Source organism: Mustela putorius, unplaced genomic scaffold (assembly GCF_011764305.1).
Source record: "Mustela putorius furo isolate JIRA1106 unplaced genomic scaffold, ASM1176430v1.1 tig00000129_pilon_pilon_pilon, whole genome shotgun sequence".
NCBI classification, from domain to species: domain Eukaryota; kingdom Metazoa; phylum Chordata; class Mammalia; order Carnivora; family Mustelidae; genus Mustela; species Mustela putorius.
The window spans coordinates 26,141,595-26,164,365 of record NW_025421290.1 but is presented as its reverse complement, the minus strand read 5'-3'; the positions used below and the strand labels follow the sequence as shown (position 1 = coordinate 26,164,365).

Here is a 22,771-nt window from a genome sequence, read left to right as displayed (position 1 = left end):
TAGCTTCCTGCAGCGGCCAAAAGCCAACTTCAGCCATGCTTAAGACTCCTGCCTGCTTGTGAAGGTCACTGAGGTGCCGCCCTTCTCTCTGTTTCCAGAGACAGGTTGTGCTGGGTGTGGAAAGGAGGTTGGAGGGGCTGGGAGTCTTCCCTCCTCCCTGGAGAAGCCCAGCGTGGGTGCTACCAGGGTGAGGCGAGTACCTCCCCTCTGGGCCGCTGGCACCTTGTGGTCCCCATCCCGCAGCCCAGCCAGAAGTCTGCCACAGCCCCACTGACAGAACACCCAGGTCCCCAGGAAGCCGAGCCCCTGAAGCCCGGTCCAGAGTGGGGACTGTGAAGTTATTGGGGTCTTCGGAGCCACAGAACCAGGACTGGAATCCGGGTTCTCCTTCCCAGCTCTGTGACTTAGGGACATTCATTCCACTTCTCCTCGATTTCCTCATCTGTCGAACAGGGATGGTGACTGGAATGTTTCTTGTCATGAGCACTAAAGGGGTTATGGATATAAAGGCACCTTGGAAGTGGTAAAGCACTACACAGAAGTTGGCTATTATTATTCACTTTTCATTAATAATATAAAATAATGAATTACAGTATCTAATTAAGGGGTGGGAATAATCACATGGCTAACATGTGATTATTCCCAGATATCTTCTCCTCTATTTGCCTATTAAACCCTGAATTTGCTTACTTCCTTCCTAAAAAGGAAGTATTATTTCATGGTAGGAAAGAAGACAGGCTAATTTCATATGAAGGAGATGGAAAGAGATGCTGAGGACACACAGGGAGAGACACTCCATGGGAGTACTGGGGCTATGGAGAGAGAAGTTTACAAGGTATTGTGATACATTATGATGGAACTAAGCCTTTGATGTTCTCTAACAGACACAAATAGAGGATTTTAGTTACATTTTAATTACTCCTGTTTAATTACTCCTGTTTGTTGGATTATGAACGTAACACTGTTCCTAACCTGGACTACACGGGTCTCCAAACACACAGGGGAAATGATCATAATAGCCATGAGTGGTTGATAAATTCTGTCTCCCAGCTCAGGATGTTCAAGGTCAAATCATAACAAAAGGAGATGGATTACTCAGAACCAAATGACAGTCACTGGGAGTTTTGCAGAGTGTCATGGTGGAATCAGCGGCTCTGCATGGTTGAGGAGAAATCTCCAATCTCTGCCTCCATCCAGGACCTTCCACTGTCCACGAGGACTCTCAAGGTCATGTTTAAACAAAATCATTTTGCACTTGTTTGCATAATCAATTTTATGGCAATGATGGAAAATTCTGAAGGGGAAGAAAACTCACAATCCTCCTGACCAGTTTTCATTTTTCATCTGTGATTGAGCTTAAGAGGATATTTTTAACCTCTTCTTGCCACTATGAGCAAAAATTGGAAAGGTTTTCTCACAGCTGGACCAAGGACCTAGGTTGGATGTTTTCAGACCAAAGGAGTATGTTTGGGGAAAAGGAAAGAAATGGCTGAATGTTTTCCCTAACCCTGAGGGCTCCTGTCACTGTCCTCCATGTGTCAAGTAAGGACACAGCCCAGCCTCACTTGGGCATAAAAAGTGAGTTACAGAAACCAGAGCTCCAGGAAGGGAAAGAAGTTATTCCCCAAGACTGAATTTTAATTGTGCTGTCTGAGCTGTTAGACATTAGATCACACTCCAAGAGGCAACAAGATTTTGAATAAGCATCCTTATCACTTTGGAAAATTCTTTAGTTCTTTGTCCTAAGTTTTACATGCAGACCTCAAGTTTCTCACTACTTGGGCCTGCTCAGACTCACACTGGACACTCTGAATTTACATTCTTCCTCCAGAATTTGCCCTTCCTCCTGGGGCCTCCCTCCTGGTCAGTGGTACCCGGCAAATCCCCCCGTGCCTGTTTATTCTCTACTCCAGCCCACCCACTGCCGAGTCTGGTGCTCCTACCTGTGCTAGAGCCCTCCCATGCAGCCCTCCCGTTCCCTCCGCACAGCCCTGGCTCAGGCCTGTGCCCTTCTCACGGGGGCTCTCCTAAGTCTCTTAAACGACTTCCCCACCAATTCCCAAGGCCATTCTTCTTCCAGGCACAGATGTCCTTGTGGAGAAGATCATGTCTTACCCACCCTCCCATCTCAGTCCCCCCAGGTCCTGCCCATGGTATGAAAGTTCTGCTTGTCCTGGTCCTGGTCCACTGCCCTTCTCTTGACCCTGTCCTCCCTCTAACTTATTACCTTATTACCTTTGATCTTATTTTTCCCATCATCCGGGATGCTTTCCAAGCCCCCCCACTCCCTGCCGTGGCCTTTATTTCCCACCTTCATAAAAGCCTATCAACACTGCAACGTCCAGCTTCAAAAGTACCTGCTACATAATCTCCTTTCATTGCAGGTAGAACACATCTCCCGTTGTCCTAGGATTCCGAAAGCCCTCCGTTGGCATTCTCCGCTCATTTACAATGGATAACTTAAGTACAGATACAACTTCGGAGCTGACAGCACACTTCCAAATAACTCATCTTCTTTCTCTGTGACACAGTGAGACACATCCTACAAATAAACTGAACAGGGGCCGAGGGCTGGGAGTGGGATGGTAGGAAGAACGCGCCAGGGACTGCTACTGATGCATTTTTCCTTCCTGTGATGACAGAATGTGTCAGGTGGGAACATGACCACTAAGCTAAAAATTAATTTCTCAGACTTCTTTGCAGTCAGGCATGCCCATAAGACTAAGTTCTACACAATGGGATGAGAATGGGAGTGATGAGGAGAACTTCTGAGTCCAGCCCTTGAAGGGTACAGGCCGGGGTCGGGGGCGGGGGGGAGGTGGGGAGGCTTCCCTTCCATCATTCCTCCTCTTTGCAGGCTGGAATGTGGACATAAGAGGAGCTAGAGCCCCTGATCTGGGCAAAGCTGGAAGTGCCATGAAGGATGGCAGAGCACTAGAACAGAAGGAGCCTGGGTCCCTGATGGTTGTAGAGACATCACACCAACCCAAGACGACCTCTTAGGGCATTTTTAAAAAGATTTACTTGAAAGAGAGAGTGCACTTGCATGTGTGCACACACACAGGAGGTAGGGAAGGGCAGGGAGAGGGAGAGAAGCAGACTCCCTGCTGAACATGGAGCCTGACATGGGGCTCGATCCCATGACCCTGAGATCAGGACCTGAGCCAAAACCAAGGGTCAGATGTTTAGCTGACAGAACCAGTCAGGCATCCCCCTCCTAGGACTTTTAAGTTAGAGAAATAAATGACTGTATTGTTTAAGCTGTGACTATTGTGGCCCCTTGTTAGGGGCAGCTAAAGTGATGTTAGCAAATACAAGTAAGTTGCCCAAGCTTATTGGGTAGCTGATGGTAGAATGAGTAGGACTCTAGAACCTCTGTTCTCTCAGGCAGGTGACACTGCACACATTTATCACAGGTCATTTTTGTCCCAGATGCACACCATTCTTTCTCTTCACGCCCCTATCTTTGCCTCATTGTAAGCCACCTTGCTCATTTGTTAAAAGAACTTTTACTGAGCACCTAGAACGTAGAAGTCACTGTTTTAGGAGTTGGGGATACCACAGTGAATAAGAGATTCTATCCCATTCTTGGGGAGCTTAACACTGTAATGGAAGAAGAAAGATGGCAAACAAATAAATACACAATGTGTCAGGTGAGGATCTCCACAAAAACCATTCCAGGCAGAGGCAACAGTAAGAGCCAAGGTCCTGAGGCAGGAATAAAAGTGGTTTTCTGCCAGAGCTGTGAAAAGACAAGAACCCTTAGACACCCTCACAGTGTCCTGCATGTAACATGTGCTCTGTATTCCTGAGGGTGGAGTGAATGCACTGGACAGGACACATCTCTCATGCTTGATACCTAGACCTCTTTCCAGCTGTGTAGCGCTCTAGAGTACAGTGGGGTCTGGACTTGCTCAGAATTTTCAGGGGAATGGCCTGTGCTGTTTTTCTTACAAAAGCTGCAATGGCCCAAGATAAAATTTTCTATTTTCAGTTGGAAAATTTCCAACACATTACAAGTCATGGGGACCTGTCCTATCCCATTCAGAGGTCTTTTATTTTTTATCTCAGCCTAACTATCAGTTATTTCTACAAATATGCTGTGTAACAAGCCACCCCAAAACTCGGGCTCGCTACAGGTGTTTTCTTGCTTTACTGCTCTGCGGGTCAGCTGTGGCTGTGTTGGGCTTGCCACGGATTTTTGAGGCTTTGACTCAGGCTGGTTTCAAATCTGCTACTTTACAGTCAAATCCACAAAGACCCAGCAAGATGTGCTGTTGGTGGAGATCATGTAGCTGGCTGGTGTGAGAACCTGTGATAGAACCAGTTCTCATCCATTCCAGATAAGTCTTCAAACTAAGAACAAACTGACAAACACTGTGAAAAGGCTCATTAATTAATTCCCAATCTCATTAATTCCCACTGTCGTATGATGAGGAGTGGCTATCCAGGACAAGTTTCCTCATGACAGGTGACAGACACACAGTAACACCAAGCTCATGTCACACCTACTAAAACTCCATCACATAAGTCATATGGCCAAGTCCAGCGTCAATGGGGCAGCGATCCATCCCTCTCCCACAGTAGGAGGGGGCCAAGCATGATGTTTTCTCACCAGAAATCCAGTCTATCCGATCATATATAGAGTTTGGCTCTGCTCAGATTTGGAAGTTTAATCTTTAGCCAGAGAACTCCCAAATCACATGATTCTCTATGGAGACTTTATTCACTCTCTGAAAGGAGAGGAGAAGGAAAAAAAAAAAAAAAAGGGTGGAGTGAATGCACTGGACAGGACACATCTCTCATGCTTGATACCTAGACCTCTTTCCAGCTGTGTAGCACTCCCTTGAGGGGCTGATCATTGTTAAGAGGGGGTGCGGAGACATTATTCTCCTTGGGTGGGGAGGGTGTGTTCCTTTCCAGGTCATCCAACCTCACCCCTACTTGGAGCTCGAAGCTCAGAGATCCCTTCCAGGGCACATATAACTAAATAAGGCATCGATGGTCAGCAAGGCCATGGGGAGCAACTCTTCATCAGCTGCTGCGGGGACCTCAAAGGCACACAAAAAATAGCTTTCAGAATTAACTATAAAGACCAGACCCACATTATGTTAAATGAAATAAATCAGAGGAAGACAAATACTTATGCTCTCACACATATGTAGAACCTAGAAAAGCTGAATGCAGAAACAGAGAGTCTGGTAATGGCTGCCAGGGGCTGGGGGCGGGGAGAAATGAGGAAATGTTGGTCAGAGGCGACAAACTTTCAGTTGTAAGATTAATAAGTTCTGGGGATCTAAGGCATAGCATGGTGATTATAGCTGGTAATTCTATATTTTGTACTTCAAAGCTGCTAAGAGAATAGATCTTAAAAGCTCTCACTACAAGAAAAAATGTAATTATGTGATGGGATGGAGGTGGGGGGCTGAGACTATGGTGCTGATAATGTTGCAATATATACCTATCAACTCACTACATTGCACATCTTAAGTTTATACAATGTTGTATCTCAATTATATCTTAATAGCTGGGGATTTAAAAAAAAAAAAAAAGGCCATCCCTAAATGGGGCAATTTACAAATTGTGGCACTCAAGAGGCTACCAACACCTGCCTGTTGGTGGCAGGGACTTGAGACTGTATTAGTTAATATTTGCCATAGGACCTGCTCTGCATCTCTATGGATCTGGAGATAAATTGGAGTTGTTACAGCAAAGTAAGTGAGTGAGCTATAGTGAGTAAATCACATGCTCTACTAGGCAGCTTTACTTGGAAACAGGGATGGGGAAGAATGGTCAGCAAATATCAGGAGAAGAATTGATATGCTCTTAGTATTTGTTTTCTCAGTTTGCTCTTAATTTGAAGCTTCATTTGGGAGTGAGGACACCCAGTCTACTCTAGGCTTGGACACTAACTGACTGTGTGATCTCACTGAATTCAGGTCTCCTTTCTGGACCTGAGTGGGCTTACATAGTAGCTGTTCCCATTCTGGGGTCCCAAGTCCCAGGCAGGTCCCAGCAACAAAGGAATCTCTGCAAGTGTCCCTGGAGGGGCTTCCACTCTTGGGTGATTGATCTGGAAGGACTCGCCAGAGGAGAAATTACTGGAGCAGGTTCAGAAAAAAATGGAGAAGTTCTCATTTCAAGAGAAAGAGAAGACAAAAAAAAGGATCTTGTTTTGCACATCTGTCATATGTTAGGCAATGCTGGAGGTTTGATATATGTGACCAGATGTTAAAACAATGCTATTTCAGCATGAATTTTAAGTGATGAGCCCATATGATGAATGTCAAGAGTTCAAAGTGATGTGAGAATGATACCTCCCAGGTGCCAACTTCCTAACCGATCAGGAGACTCTGTTTCTGGATCCCTCAACAGACCAGGGATTTAAATTATTTTTTTAAGATTTTATTTATTTATTTGACAGACAAGAGATCACAAGTAGGCAGAGAGGCAGGTAGAGAGAGAGAGAGAGAGGAGGCAGCAGGCTCCCCGCTGAGCAGAGAGCCCGATGCAGGGCCAGGGATTTAAATTAAAGTGAGGGAAAAGGTGAGAGGATTTCTTAGTTGCCTCACTGAGTCTCCAAAGGGAGGGGTACAAGTATCGCCTTCTGATCCCAAGCCCAGGGCTTTGAACTGTTGGAGCCCCAAGTCCTGGGGCCTGGCTCACACCCAAAAAACCTTACATGGACATAGGCGGAGGATGGTATTCACCCCACTCAGGATGAATGCTAAGTAAATGCTCTGGTGGAGCTGCAGGACAAGGCTGCCATGTTGGATTTGCCATCTCCACAGGAATGATCAGAGCAGGGGTGAAAGAGTTCTTCCCCACACCAGACGTAGCCATAGTAGAGACTCACCATGACAGCAGAGCACAAAGTCAAGGCCATCAGTGGATAACTTTATCTCTAAAGCTGCACCGTCTTAGGAAGGGAAGGCACAGGGTACAGAGCTGCCTGCTGCTTGTCTGTGGGTTTGGAGGGATCCCTCAGAACACAGATGTACCAGCCTGAGCCAAGGGGAGTCTGCTTAAGATTCTCTCCCTCGGGGCGCCTGGGTGGCTCAGTGGGTTAAGCCGCTGCCTTCGGCTCGGGTCATGATCTTAGGGTCCTGGGATCGAGTCCCGCATCGGGCTCTCTGCTCAGCGGGGAGCCTGCTTCCTCCTCTCTCTCTCTGCCTGCCTCTCTGCCTACTTGTGATCTCTCCCTGTCAAATAAATAAATAAAATCTTTGGAAAAAAAAAAAAAGAACCAGCCTTGACCACCACCAAGCCCAGAGGGAGCAGAGTCACCTAGAAAAGTACAAGATTTCCTCTCCCATAGCTTTCCTCTCTCCCCCAGGAAAAGTCCAAACTGCAGTCAAGAGTGGATGAGGAGAGGAGCAGCGAGCCAGGAGGTGGAGCAATCAGCAGTGACCCCTTCCCCAGTGCTGGGGACAGCTTGAAGCACACATGAGCTAAGCTGAATAGCTTAGACAGAGCATTCTCATTCCTGAACTTGGACTCAGACTTAACATCATCACAGCACTTGATTATTCAAAGGTGAGCAGAAAAGTCATGTGACTTGCTAGAATAGGTAGGGGAAGTTACACCTACTGAATAAGGGACAAGGGATGTAGGAGACAAAAAATAAAGATGTTTTGTTAGCTCGGGGGTCGTACTTACTCAGCGTTGCAGGTGCATGTGTGTTAGCTCATTTGGTCCTCACTTTTCCTTAAGACTGAGCTTCCCAGGGGAGTTTAAGAGAAACCAGTCTTCCCCTGAGGAAATGAGCTTGATCACTTAAGCAACATTAAACTGGCTTCTTTATTATAGGACTTCTCCGAAACTGTAGTGTGTTAATCTGCAATTTGGACCTACAAGAGGTAGACTTCATAGTATTTCCTGTGTTCATCTCATCACACGTTGTTTTTACTGAATGCATGGAGATTCCTCAGTGAAGGGACTGGAAAATGCTTCCCCATAACCCAGAATACCAGGTCTATTTGGTAGATGAGAGATGTTTTATTTTCCAAGAGTAGAGACGTATATCCAGGTCACCATAGGAGGAGAGGATGGTTTATTAATAGGGTAAACATGGAAATAAGGAAGTCAAAAATCTCAAGCAGAGGGCCAGACCCCAGAGGGACTGGGACAAAACTGTGGGAATTGAAAGGTCATTCAAAAGACAATACAGCTCTTTGTCAATAATTTCTTGCATATGACACCGAGAGGAGAGGCAATAAGAGAAGAAGTGGACAAACTGGACTACATCAAAATTTTAAACTTCTGTATCAAAAGACACAATCAGCAGAAGGAAAAGGCAACCCATTGAATGGGAGAAAATATTTGCAAATCATATCTGATAAGGGGATACTATCCAGATTATATAAAGAACTTTTATAAGTCAACAACAAAAACTAAACAACCCAATTTTAAAAACGGGCAAAGGAATTGAAAAGACATTTTTCCAAAAAAGACATGCAAATGTCCAATAAGTACATGAATCAGGGCTCAGTTGTGATCCAATCAGTTCAGGCCTATTTATACGGTATAGAGAATAGCTAGGGTGTACTATGCTGTTATATGGTATAGAGAATATGGTGCTATTATATGGTATAGAGAATAGCTAGGGTGCACTATGGCAGAAATAGCGAGTTTCTAGATCAGGTCATCCTTTACCCAATGGATTTTCAAAAAGCAGTGCTGGAACAACTAGATATCCACATGCAAAAGAATTAAGCTTGCACCTTATACAAAAATTAACTCAAAATGGATAATAGACCTAAATGTAAGAGCAGAAACTAAAATCTCTTAAATGAAAGCAAAGGCATAAATACTTGTGACCTTGGATTAGACAATGTTTCTTCTATATAACATCAAAAGCACAAGAAACAAAAGGAAAAATATATCACCTAGACTTCAACAAAATTAAAAACTTGGGTTTCAAAGGACAACCATCAAGAAAGTGAAGACCCACAAAATGGGGGGAAATATTTGCCAAATCATATATCTGATAACAGACTTGTATCTAGAATATACAAAGAACACTTGCAACTAAACAATGAGAAGACAAATGACCCAATTAAAAAATGGGCAAACGATCCAAACAGACGTTTCTCCAGAGAAGATAAACAAATGACTAATCTGCCAAGATGTTCAACATCATTAGTCATCAAGGGGGTGCAAATCAAAATTCCAATACGCCTTCACATCCGCTAGGACGGCTGGCATAGAAAGGACAGAAAATCACAAGCATTGGGGAAGGACACGGAGGAAACCAGAACCCTCACACACTGCGGGTAGAATGGAAGATGAGGCAGCTCCTTTAGAAAACAGTTTGACTATTTCCCAAAAGATTCAGCAGAGTGTTACTAATGACCCAGCAATTCCCCTCTTAGGTATACACCCAAGAGAAGTGAAAATACATCCACACAAAAACGTGTACACAAATTTCCGTAGTATTATTCATAATATCCCCAAGGTAGAAATAGCCCAAACCTCCATAAGTAAATTAACAAATGTATTACACCCAGGCAATGGATTACTACTGGACAATGAAAAGGAACGAAGTACTGATCCATCTATGACATATATAGATCCATCTATGACATGGATGAACTTTGAAAAGATCATACTAAGTGGAAGAAGCCAGTCACAGAGAACCTCATATTGTGGGATTTCACTTTCATGAAATGTCCACAACAGGACAACCTCTAGAGAAGGAAAGTAGATCAGCGATGGCAGGGGTGCTGGGGAGGCCAGAAAGGAGGGAGTGAGCCATGGGTAACAGCCGCTGGAGTCTCCTTGTTGGGAGTGCTGGACATATTCTAAAATTGATGGTGGGGATGGATACACCGTTTGCGAATAGTTTGGAAGACAAGATGGTCCAAAATAAAAAGCTCCTCTGGGAACGAAGGGGGAAAGGATATGGGAGGGACAAGCCGGGAACAGACTGAGGAGGTAATATTTTATTCTGCAGGTAAAAAGCCATGAAATACCAGGATGAAAGGAATACTTGGGAAAGATGAATCTGTATGTACACTGTGCTGAGTGGCTAAGGCAAGCTAAATTTGCCCAGTGGGAGAAGACAGAACAAATATCATAATGAGCTCAGACATTAACTGTTCCAGCTACATAGATTAAGTCACAAACTGTCCTCAAGTTGACTCTGAGAATCCTCAAAGAGGCCAATAAGAGCAAGATGCATTTATTGACACAAATGTGGAGAGAAGCAGGTGTTTTCATTAGACAAAATGATCCCTCCTCTCAGCCCATCTCCATCCACTGCCTCATGGGAGATGAATGACTTATCATCTATCATCTATCCTACAACACACTCATCACATCAGGGGTTTCTGGCTGACTCTTTGCTGGGCTCAGCAGGAATCCATGTTACAGTCAGAAACTGGCCCAGGTGCACTGATTATCTAGAAGAGAAGCTGGAGAAAGGCACCTGGGTGGCTCAGTCGGTCAAGCATTTCTGCTCAGGTCATGATCCTCGTGATCCCAGGGTCCTGGGATCGAGCCCCACTTGCAGCTCCCTGCTCAGTGGGGAGCCAGCTTCTCCATCTCCCTCTGCCTGCCACTCCCCCTGTTTGTGCTATCAAACATGTGTGCTCTCTTTCTGTGTGTCAAATAAATAAAATTTAATAAATAATTGTATGTATGTATGTAAAGCTGGATCTTTCTATTACCACCATTTTCCCAAGGACTTCAAAACTTCTATTAGGGCATTGATTTCTTAGAACTTCTCTGGAAAGTGGGTGGAGCTACAGGGTATCCCCGTTTCTCAGTTGGTGAAACTGAAGCACGATACTGAACCTGATTCTTTGGCACAGCCCAGAATAAAACCCAGCTCTCCTGAACCTCTGACTAGGACAAGTGCACCACAAGTGACTGGTGTGGGTGTGTGTGTGTTGAGGGGCAAGGAACAGCAGCCCTTCTCTTGTTCGTCACCCTCAAGAGTGCCTTCTTCTAGCCTGTAACTCAGATTTGCCCTTGATGGTGGACACGCAGGTGCTGGGGGCTCCAGTTTGGTATCTGCTTCCTTGTCCTCTCCAGTCAAGTCTCCATACTTCCTCTGCACCGCTTATCAAGTTTGTCCTCTTCCTTGAGCTCTTCTGGAGATTTAAAAGTCCATCATGAAGGGTATTAAGATGACTCAGTACATTGAGTTTATATGGTTTATTTTGTTTAAAAAAAAACTGGGGTGCTCCTGGGGTTGTAAGTGTGAGCTCTGGCCTCAGACCAATCTGACAGGCCAGCTTGGGCACTTCCTGTGCCCCTGCTTCCTCATTTATAAAACAGGCATGAAAGTATCACCTACAATACAGCTCGGAGGAAGTGAGCATAGACATGTCAAGGCATTAGCAAGTATGTGTTCAATAAACGGTAGCTAAGAGAGAACATAAAAAAATAAGTCTTCCAATATTTAAATGGCTACAGAAGGGGAGACAACTTTCCTGTGCCAGAACTAAAACAAACAAGCAGATATATCCTCCCAATAAAGCACATTGTAACTACTAGAGATGTTTAGCAATGGAATCAGCCAGCGAGAGAGTGAGTCCCCCATCCCTGGAAGTATTTATGCAGAGATCCTGAGGACCCCGGGAGGCTGTAGCAGGGACTTCAGTCTCAACTGGACAAACAGGCCAGGTAAATTCCAAGGATTTTTCTGCTTGAAAGCTTCCAAAGGCTTTTCCTCCCTCCTCCCAGTTTAGACGGTCTAGGAAATATACGGGCAGAGAAAAGAGAGAAAATCCAGGAAGGAAACGTTCTCTTGAGGCACACAAAAGACCAGAAATGAGAAAACAGCAAGTTTTCAAGACATTCTCTCTGAGTCTGCGCCCGGACTAAACAAACTGCTAGGAAGACCAGGAATAGGAAAGGCAGGACTGGGAGGGGTTGCGGGTGGACAAGGTGACAGCCAGAGGGGACACTCTTACCTCCCCAAGTTTATCAGCTCCCGCCCAAGGAGCCCCCAGCCATTGTCATCCTCTGGAAAGGTGACAATCACTCCTGATCAGTGAGGTCTCTAACCCCCTTCATGAGCACCAAGAGAATGGGGAAGGGAAGCAGCTTCCCACATGTTCAGAAACTTCCCCTCTGACAACTCTGGGAGGCTTGTTGTCATAATGGGCTATGCTATCAATGAAGAGAGACTATTCCGAAGAAAAGGTGGAGACACAGGACCTACCCAGGTGACCACGTTTGAAATAATTTCAATTTTAACGTCTGTAGGGGATACTTGTTGTCTTCTGGCTGGCCCCCTCCTTCCATAGGGAAAGATGCTTCCACTACTTCACATGGTTCTGATGAGACTTGCCAACCACAGATCCTGGTTCATCTTCCTGGTCAGATGACCAGGTTGGGGAGGGGCTGGCCCATCACTGAATTCTGTTCTCCTGCCACCAGTGCTTGATCTAAAAGGAGGGTGCGTGGCCTGGGCAGGATCAATCAGAGCCTCCCAGGAAGGCTAGGGTAATAGGATTCCTGAGAGAGGTGTGCTCATTCTCTGGAAGAGTGGGCCCCTACCCAAAGGCTGACTCTGCTAAGGGGCCATCTTTCTCACCACATGAACAGAAGAACTTTGCAGAAGGAAGGCAGTACAGAGAGCTGGAAAAGGTGACAGAACTCTGTCCATAGTGTTTAAGCACTCGAATCTGGCTGGGACTCCAAGCAGCTCAAGGCTTGGACTTATAAGTTATATGAACATGAAAAATGAATAAACAAAATAAACCTGCAAACAAAACATGAATTTGGAGAGGTCGCAAACTTTCAGACCATAGAAGTCTTTTTCATGAGGCGCCTGGGTGGCTCAGCGGTTAAGCGTCTGCCTTCGGCTCAGGTCATAATCCCAGGGTCCTGGGGTCGAGCCCCACATCAGGCTCCCTGCCCAGCAGGAAGCCTGCTTCTCCCTCTTCCACTCCCCCTGCTTGTGTTCCCTCTCTTGCTGTGACCCTCTCTGTCAAATAAATAAAATCTTTAAAAATTTTTTTTTTTAAATTCTCTTTTTCATAATGCTGTTGAAAGAGAATGTCAGGTTAACCTAGGGCTGAGGAGACTTCCGGTGAAGGTGGTTAATAAACACAGAAAGTTGTTTGGTCTTCTCTCAACACTCTGACTGGTTACCTAGGATCAGAATGACTGAAAAAAAAAAAAAATCAGATTCTAGCCCAGGCTGGGTGCAAATTAGGTCTCTAGCATCATATAACCACGCTAATTTTGAAGGCACAGGCTCTCCTCAATTCTTAAAATAAAAAGCCCCCACACTCCTTGTCAATCACGCAGCCAATTAAGAGGCCTCGAAGTGACAAGCCACTGGATTGTCAAGGTAGATTAAAGACACAGAAGAAGTTTCTGATGGTTGGGATAATTAGGCTGTCATCCTGTTGCATGGCCTGATCCACTTGCCTGGGAGGGAGAGGTGGAGGAGCCCAGAATCATTCTAACAGGTGGCTCAGAGAACAGAGTCCCCTGTAAGCCTCACCTGCCTGGCCTAGAGCGGGAACGGGTAAGCCAGAACCAGGGAATGAGTAGGTGGAAGGGTAAAGGGGAGGGAAATGCCTGACAACTAGAAATGGACACAGTGTGGGGCGCCTGGGTGGCTCAGTCAGTTAAGTGACCGACTCTTGATCTCAGCTCAGGTTTTGATCTCAGGGTCGTGACTTCAAGCCCCGCATTGGGCTCCATGCTGGGCATGGAGCCTACTTAAAAATAAATAAATAAATAAAAAGGGACAAAGTGGACTTTATATCAAGCACCTACTTGCTTGTACCACAGATAAATGCTGTGCCTGAGACAGGATTTATTTGCCCTACAATTTACTTCCCGCCCTTTCTCAGGGAGCTCTCACAGCAGATCTGAGCCTTCGAGTGCATGTATCAAACTTCCGATCGGATTCCTCCCAGCCAGGTCCCAGAAATCACCAGGAACATTGATGGCTTTCCTCACCCCAAGGACCAAGAGAACCCCCAACTCCAAGAGACCTTGCAACATCCGCAGCCCAAAGAGCCACGCGGTCCCAAAAGTAGATCCAGGCAGGCCCCGCCCCCACCAATTGCTTTGCGGCAGGGAGTCGCAAAGTTAGTGCTGTAAAAATCCCAAATTTATGGGCCCCTGAGGTCCCCAAGGTCAAATCTGTAGGGATTACTGGAAACGAAGCGAGGTGAAGAAAATGGTGTTGGTCCATATCTTCTCAGTGAGATCTGTGGGTGCTTGGAGGAAATATTTCAATATGCAGTTTGCTACAGATGTTAGCTTCAGCCGCCTCCCCTGCAGCGGGGCTAATATGCAGCGAGGCTTTGCGCATGCTTTGCTGGGAGAAAGGTTACAGGCCCCGGCCAGGGGAGAATTGTTTGGCCCATTGAGCAGGGAGTGAAGAGCTGGGTGTGGGGGTGTGTGTGTGTTGGGGGGCAAGGAACAGCAGCCCTTCTCTTGCTCATCACCCTCATAGCACTAAAGCCTTCCCTCCTGTATTTGCCACCTATTGTTGCTATAACAAATAAAGCAGCAGAAATGTTTTCTCTTACATTTCTAGAGGCAAGAAGTCTGAGATGGTTTCACTGGGCTAAAATCAAGGTGTTGGTAGAGCGGTGCCTTGTCCAGATTCTCCAGCTGCCTCCTCAATCTTCAAATCCAGTGATGTGGCTTCTTCTCTCTCTGACCCCTGCTTCCATCATATAATCTTCTCTTTCATCGGTAATCTAATCTCCAGCTCCCTCTTATAAGGACAGTGATTACGTTGGGTCCACCTGGCTAATTTCCTGGATAATTTATCCCTCTCAAAGTTCCTAATTCAATCACACCTGCAAAGACCCCTATTCCATATTATGCAACTTTTTACAGGATCGAGGAATTAGGACCTGATATATCTAAGGGGTCATTACTCAGCCCACAACACTTTCTAATAGGGATGTCATACTGAGGGGAAGCAGGCATTCCCAGAGCCTGATGGTAGGAGTTAGGATTGATGCATGACAGATAATCCTGCAATCTCTATCCAGAATAAAATGTCTTTTCTCTTGAATTCAACTGTTTCTTCATCAGGTCAGCTTCTAGGAATTTATCACAGAGATAAACTTGAAAATGAAAACATAAGGATGTTTTCCCCAGTATTGTTTATGACAGCCTAAATTTGTAAACAACCTAAATGACCCTAGCAATGGGGGCTGGTTAGGTAAATTAAGGAACACCCATAGGATAGCGTAACCAAGTAACCGTGCAACTGTAACAGAATGAAGATAATGGGATAGAGGTATGTGAGCTAATATGGAAGACCCTTCAAGATAGGGGAATAAAATGAGGTAAAGGACAGGGTACAGAGTATGTTTCCATTTGTAAAAATAAAAGACAAGAAGTGTGTGTTTGTATCTAACTAGAATGTTCCTGAGGGAGATACAGGACAGGCCGTCCTCTCTTGACCGGATCTGGGGGGGTGGAGGTATGGGAAGAATTATTGAACTTTTTTACCATGAACATTTATTACTTTTTCATATGAAAACAAAGCAGTTAATGAACAGAGTGAGGACACTGGTTTGAAAGAGTTGACAAATTTATTAGCCTGTTCAAGGCACCTACACTTTTTGGCCTTCTCCCCCTAACTGCCCCACCCTCATCACCAAGGACAAGGCACCAAATCTCTCACACACACACACACCCCACAGGCTCGTTTTGCCCACTCATGTCTCCTTTCTTCCTCAAGGTCCTCGTGCGTGTCCTTTGAAGCCAAATTAATTTCACTAGGTTACATATGGGGCTGGAGGGGCAGGACAAGTTGGGGTTGTGGGCCAGAACTAATTTTCCCTGGCACAAACCAAAGGGAAATAGGAGTGGGCAGAGAAAGAATCTCAGCCTAGAGTCTAACATTCCAAGGTTCACATCCTGGTTCAGTATGTGACCTCGAACAAGTCACCAAGCCACTCTGAACCTCAGTTTCCTCATCCGAAAAAACAGGAATAATACTATAAACTTGGGGTTATAATAAGAATCTAAATGAAAAATGAGAATATAGAGAATGGTGCTTTGGAAACTTAACAGCACCCCCCCCCAAGTTAATGCCCTCCTCAGGGATGGTCCTAACCCACATTCAGACCTCACTGGTAGGCAGATGACATGGATGTAAGCAGAGTAACCCCCATAGGGTTAATAGTATAGGATCTTGGGAGCTGTGGCTGCTGGGTTACCTGGAATGAGACCCATGGCCTCTGCACTTGGGTTTCTACTCCATAAAACAGAATTCATAAACCATAAAGTTAATAGACAAGGCAGCACATGGTTTAATTAACTTGGCAGTACACCAGGAACCTCTTTAAATTAAAAAAAAAAGTCTATTAGGAACCCATGGCCTCTCGATTACTGATACTGAATGAAGAGAACTGCTCCAACTCAAACACAACCGGTCCTTTTGGGCTCACACACCAAAAGCATTGCAAAATTATGTGCCCAGGATCAGAGGGAAAATAAATACAAGACAATCATGAGGTATGTAAACAAGTCTGGCTGATGGTCCCAGGGTTTGGGTAAGCAAAGTGGGGATAAAACCAAAGCCACATGGGGCAACCAACTCTGCCCAGGCCCATGGTTAGGTCCAGAGAGTCCCATGCCTACTGGTGCTTGGTCCTCTGAGCCCCGGCCTGCAATGCACGGCTCCTCACAATACATTGTCCACATCCTGGACCCCATGCCAAAGCAGGCAGAGGTAGTCCAAAGGACAGCCTTTCTTGGAAGCTCCCCGAGTTCACTGTCCATATTCGAATGGCACTCCACCAAGCTTTTCAGAGAATCAACACTATCCAGTTTCCTAAACTAAATTTAAGGTGAAGAATTCACTATCCCTGGAGGTGGCTGTCCTTCACTCAAGTACTGACCTTGATACTTACTAATGATATAATGGTGAGCAAATTATTAAACTCTCTAGGACTTACTTTCCCCCATCTACGAAATGGGTATATTATCAAGTTATCTCAGTTCCAAGATGGCACTTTGCAACATTTCTGAAATCACGTTGCATCTTCTGATTAAAGTATATATTTAATTTACTAATGCTTCTTTTAGTCCCCAAGAGTCTTGTAATAGCACAGATACTCTTTTTTCTTTCAACAGCTCCATTAACATTAGCAACTTTATTCATGAACCATACAGCTCACAATTTTAAGTTGAATAGTTTAGGGGTGCCTGGGTAGCTCAGTCAGTTAAGCATCTGCCTTCAACTTAGGTCATGATCCCAGGGTCCTGGGACCAAGACCCACGTTGGGCTCCCTGGGAACCTGCTTCTCCCTCTCCCTCTGTACCTCCCCTCTGCTTGTGTTCTAGTTCTCTCTCTTTATGTCAAATGAATAAGTAAAATCTTTTTTAAATTTTTTGAAAAATTGAAGAGTTCCATGGTTCTAATATGTTCACAGAGTCATGCAACCATCACCAAAGTCAATTTTATCATCCCAAAAAGAACACCTGTACTCTTTAGCAGTCATTTTCCACTCTTTCTGTCTCTACCTATTTGCCTACTCTGGATATTTCATATACATGGTGTCATACAACTGGTCTTTTATAACTTTTTTCCCTTAACGTGTGTTCAAGGTTCATCCACATTGTAGAAGTGCATATCAGAACTTGATTCTTTTTTACTGTCCAATATCCATTATATTAATATGCTATAGTGTATTTATCTACTCATACATGGCTATTTTTACTTTTGGTTTGTACATAAATAATCCTGCTATGAACATTCATGTATAACTTTTCTTGGACACATGTTTTCATTTCTTTGGGGTATGCCAGTAGAAGGGGTGTTGCTGGGTCATACAGTAACTCTACGTTTAGCTTTTTGAGACACTGCTGGACTATTTTACAAAAAGGCTGCACCATTTTATTTTTTTTTATTTTTTTAATTGATTTTTTATTTTTTATAAACATATATTTATATGTTTATAAAAATGCATATAAAAATGTATATGCACTCACCAAAGCACATACCATCCCCAATGTCCATAATCCCACGCCCTTCTCCCAAACCCCCTCCCCCCAGCAACCCTCAGTTTGTTTTGTGAGATTAAGAATCACTTATGGTTTGTCTCCCTCCCAATCCCATCTTGTTTCATTTATTCTTCTCCTACCCACTTAAGCCCCCATGTTGCATCACCACTTCCTCATATCAGGGAGATCATATGATAGTTGTCTTTCTCCGCTTGACTTATTTCGCTAAGCATGATACGCTCTAGTTCCATCCATGTTGTCGCAAATGGCAAGATTTCATTTCTTTTGATGGCTGCATAGTATTCCATTGTGTATATATACCACATCTTCTTGATCCATTCATCTGCTGATGGACATCTAGGTTCTTTCCATAGTTTGGCTATTGTGGACATTGCTGCTATAAACATTCGGGTGCACGTGCCCCTTTGGATCACTACGTTTGTATCTTTAGGGTAAATACCCAGTAGTGCAATTGCTGGGTCATAGGGCAGTTCTATTTTCAACATTTTGAGGAACCTCCATGCTGTTTTCCAGAGTGGCTGCACCAGCTTGCATTCCCACCAACAGTGTAGGAGGGTTCCCCTTTCTCCGCATCCTCGCCAGCATCTGTCATTTCCTGACTTGTTGATTTTAGCCATTCTGACTGGTGTGAGGTGATATCGCATTGTGGTTTTGATTTGTATTTCCCTGATGCCGAGTGATATGGAGCACTTTTTCATGTGTCTGTTGGCCATCTGGATGTCTTCTTTGCAGAAATGTCTGTTCATGTCCTCTGCCCATTTCTTGATTGGATTATTTGTTCTTTGGGTGTTGAGTTTGCTAAGTTCTTTATAGATTCTGGACACTAGTCCTTTATCTGATATGTCGTTTGCAAATATCTTCTCCCATTCTGTCAGTTGTCTTTTGATTTTGTTAACTGTTTCCTTTGCTGTGCAAAAGCTTTTGATCTTGATGAAATCCCAATAGTTCATTTTTGCCCTTGCTTCCCTTGCCTTTGGCGTTGTTCCTAGGAAGATGTTGCTGCGGCTGAGGTCAAAGAGGTTGCTGCTTGTGTTCTCCTCAAGGATTTTGATGGATTCCTTTCGCACATTGAGGTCCTTCATCCATTTTGAGTCTATTTTTGTGTGTGGTGTAAGGAAATGGTCCAATTTCATTTTTCTGCATGTGGCTGTCCAATTTTCCCAGCACCATTTATTGAAGAGGCTGTCCTTTTTCCATTGGACATTCTTTCCTGCTTTGTCGAAGATTAGTTGACCATAGAGTTGAGGGTCTATTTCTGGGCTCTCTATTCTGTTCCATTGATCTATGTGTCTGTTTTTGTGCCAGTACCATGCTGTCTTGATGATGACAGCTTTGTAATAGAGCTTGAAGTCCGGAATTGTGAGCTATGCATTTCTTTTGCCCATTTTTTAAATTGGGTTGTCTTTTCATGATTGAGTTGTTGGAGTTCTTCATATATTCAAGATACAAGTCCCTTCAGATATAGAATTGTACATTTTTTTTCTCCCATTCTGGGGGGTTGTCTTTTCACTTTCTTGATGGTGTCCTTTGATGCAAAAAAAGTTAATTTTGATGAAGTCTTATTTATTTCTTTTTCTGATTGTCATTTGTTGGGGGCGGGTTGTGTATGTGTGATGTCTTTTTCCTTTGCTATCTGGATACATTTATTTCTTTTTCTTTCCTAATTGCCCCCACTAGAAACTCCAGCACAATGTTGAATAGAGGTGGCAGGAGGAGACACCCTTCTCTTGTTCTTGCTCTCAAGGGGAGGGCAATCATTCTTTCGCCATTACGTGTGATGTTAACTGTGTATCTTTTATGGATGTCCTTTATTGGATCGAGGAGTTTCTCTTCTATACAGAGTAGTTTGGAAGGTTTGCTTTTGTTTTGTTTGGTTTTGTTTTGTTTCGTTTTGTTTTGATTGGTTGATTGGTTGGTTGGTTTGGTGATTTTTTGTTTTTTGGTTTTTGTGCGTGTGTGTGCTTTTATCATGAAAGGGTGTTGGATTTTGTCAGATGCTTTTTCTGTAGCTATAATGACATAGTTTCCTAGAGCTTTCTTCAGTGTTTTTGCTTGGGGATAGTTGTTTGACCACGTAATAACCTTAGCACAAAGCCCAAGAAGGAACACCTAAATCCTGCCTAGTTGCTGACTGCCTGAGGGGAGAATAGAAACCCTTTCTCATTATACCTTTAACTCTGGTTAACTTGGACCCTACTTCAAGTTTGGTGGCTTCAATAAGGTTTAAAGATTCCTGTCATCATGGGTGATTGGGGTCTGAAAGGTCAAGATTGAGGATCACGAGATCAGATCAGATTCTTCCCTGGCCCTTTGGAGGAGGAGACGGAATTAAGAATGGAAGTTGCTTTTCTTTTTCCATTGCTCCTGCCCCCTCCCCCCACACACATCTTGACCAATGTCTACTTTTACTCATGGGCATTTGAGCCCGGGTATTAGACATACTCTCACCTGTTTTGTAAGTTTTTCATAGATCCTCCTTCTGTCCCTGCAGTCGGGCTGTAAACTCTTTGAGGGTAGAGACCAAACCTTAAATTTCCCTTAAATCTTTCACAGAACCAGGTAAAATATCCATCACAGAGCACAGACCCGATAAATTGTCAGAGGTGAGACTTGGCCTGTCCACCACCTAGTGTCTGGCAGATGCTGAGCAGACAGATCCTGAGACAAGAAGCCGAGATGCAGAGCCCTGGGGTCACCCGAGTCCACTGGTTTCAGTTGCCCTCGTGTGGCTTTGCGGCTTCCTAGGTACAACATCACAGGAGGCTTTAAAGGAGTGAGTTGAATGTGGTGTTGAAAGAGAAGAAACAATGCCCTGCCAACATTCTTTCAAAACTGCCAGAGAAAAGTAAGTCCCATAAAAGAGACTTTGTCAGTATCTAATGTCACAACGCAGATCCGTCCACCCTGTATTGCCTGTCACTCCTGAGACCGTCTGAAAGGAGATATTGACAAAGTATGGTATGATGGCATCGTTAAATGGCACTGTGACACCTGTCCCCCTTGATATGACGAATGCCATCCTTGGCTCGGAGAAGCTGCATTGCTGGGAGAATTCTCACCAGCTAATGAGAAGATGACGAAGCTTTTGAATGAAGACCCTCTGTCCTCTCCCCCAGGTCTCCCCAACACATTCTGATTTGGACCATCCCTAACACAGAAACCAGAACACGCTGCTCACCGAAAAAAGAAAAGCAATGGTTCCTTCTATTTTGTGAAAATTACATCCATGTCTATTACTTGGTCCAGTTCCTAGCATGAGTTAAATATCCAGTGCACAGTCATTTGGGTTCTATTAGCATTACTCTTATGGAGCTTTTGGGGTATCTGTCTGTGGATCCCAGTTCTCCAGTCAGGCAGTCCTGCAAGTTTCTTTGGTAAAGATGCCAAGGGATTTCTTGTTTTTGTTTTAGAAACATCATCGGGATGTCTGTGAGCCATTTTGCATGAGCTGCGCCCTGTGCAGACATGTGCAGACATGAATGAATTAGTCCCCAGAGTTCATGGGCAGGTATGTAGTTCGGGGACTGAGCGAGGCAGGTGCTAATCAATATTTATTTCTGAAAAGCCAAGGTGCCCATAACACGTCAGGGGCTGTTCCAGGTGCTGGGAATACGAATGCGCATCGGCCAGTCTATACCTTTAAGGAGCTGAGATGAAGTGGAGGAGAAGGCAGGATACAAACCCGCTTCGATGGCGGAGTGGGATGACCTGTTCTGACGGAGGGTCTGGCCGCAGGAGGGCTTCTCCAGTGAGGTGACGTTGCAATGCATCTAGCGAGATGAGTAGTTCATCAGGCAGACAAGGACAGAAACTCAGAGAATCTGGTTCTTGATCTGTTAATTGGAGAAGAAAAAGAACAGCTTTCTCCCAGGAGGAGGGAGGGTCCAAGGGCCAAGGGTGTGGACTCTGAATAGACCTGGGTTGACTCTTGTTCTACAGCCAAGGTCTGGGGAAAAGAACCACCACAACAAGAGCAACTAACATTTAAGCCAAAGACTTTTTTTTTTTTTGGTCTGCAAAAAAGCAAAGACAATAACAGACCTACTTAAAAAATTAAAAATTAAAAAATTAGAAATAAATAAAAATTAAAAAAAGAAAAAACACATGTAAAGCATCCAAGATGATGCTTGGTTCGTATAAACCTCCAGTAAATGATAGATTATTACACCTGTCACTGGGGGCTGGTGAAGACTGAATGAGACACAAGATGTGAGAATGATTATTGAAATGAAATCTCTGGGCTTATTATTCCAGACAGAGGGACTATCTCATGTAAAGTTGGGAAAACTAAGGAAGCTTTAGCTTTTCTTAAAGGAAGAGTCCTTGACTGTGGTCAGGATGAAGAATGCACGGTGGGAAGAGGGTGCTCTTTGAACTGAATGATCAGTCAAAATCAACATCTTGCTTTAATCAGTGAGTTGTGTGATCAGAGAGAAAATCACAGAAAATCACAAAGGGCAAAATTACTGTCACAACAATTCTATTTGAGTGGAGACTTTTAAAACCTTTTTTAAGGGGCGCCTGGGTGGCTCAGTGGGTTAAAGCCTCTGCCTTTGGCTCAGGTCATGATCCCAGGGTCCTGGGATCAAGCCCCACATTGGGCTTTCTGCTCTGTGGGGACCCTGCTTCCTCCTCTCTCCCTCTCTGCCTGCCTGTCTGCCTACTTGTGATCGCTGTCTGTCAAATAAATAAATAAAATCTTTAAAAAAAAACCTTTTTTAATAGTGAAATAGTCACAGAACTATTAATAACATAATAACAATACATATAAAAATATAAAGAAAAAAATTTAAAAAGCAAT

General features: G+C 44.3%; 1 protein-coding gene across 5 annotated transcripts in view; it reads right to left on the bottom strand.

Annotated features, from left to right (window-relative positions):
• The window catches only part of LOC101670167, a 134,264-nt gene that overhangs the window by 49,913 nt on the left and 61,580 nt on the right, over positions 1-22,771 (bottom strand). For 2 of the 5 annotated variants that reach the window (XR_006604206.1, XR_006604209.1), the window contains exon 8: positions 19,326-21,803. The exons of the other annotated variants lie outside the window; for them this stretch is intronic. The gene's annotated coding sequence lies outside the window, so the exon portion shown is untranslated. Of the gene's footprint in view, positions 1-19,325; positions 21,804-22,771 lie in introns of those variants that run through there. 5 annotated transcript variants of the gene reach the window in all.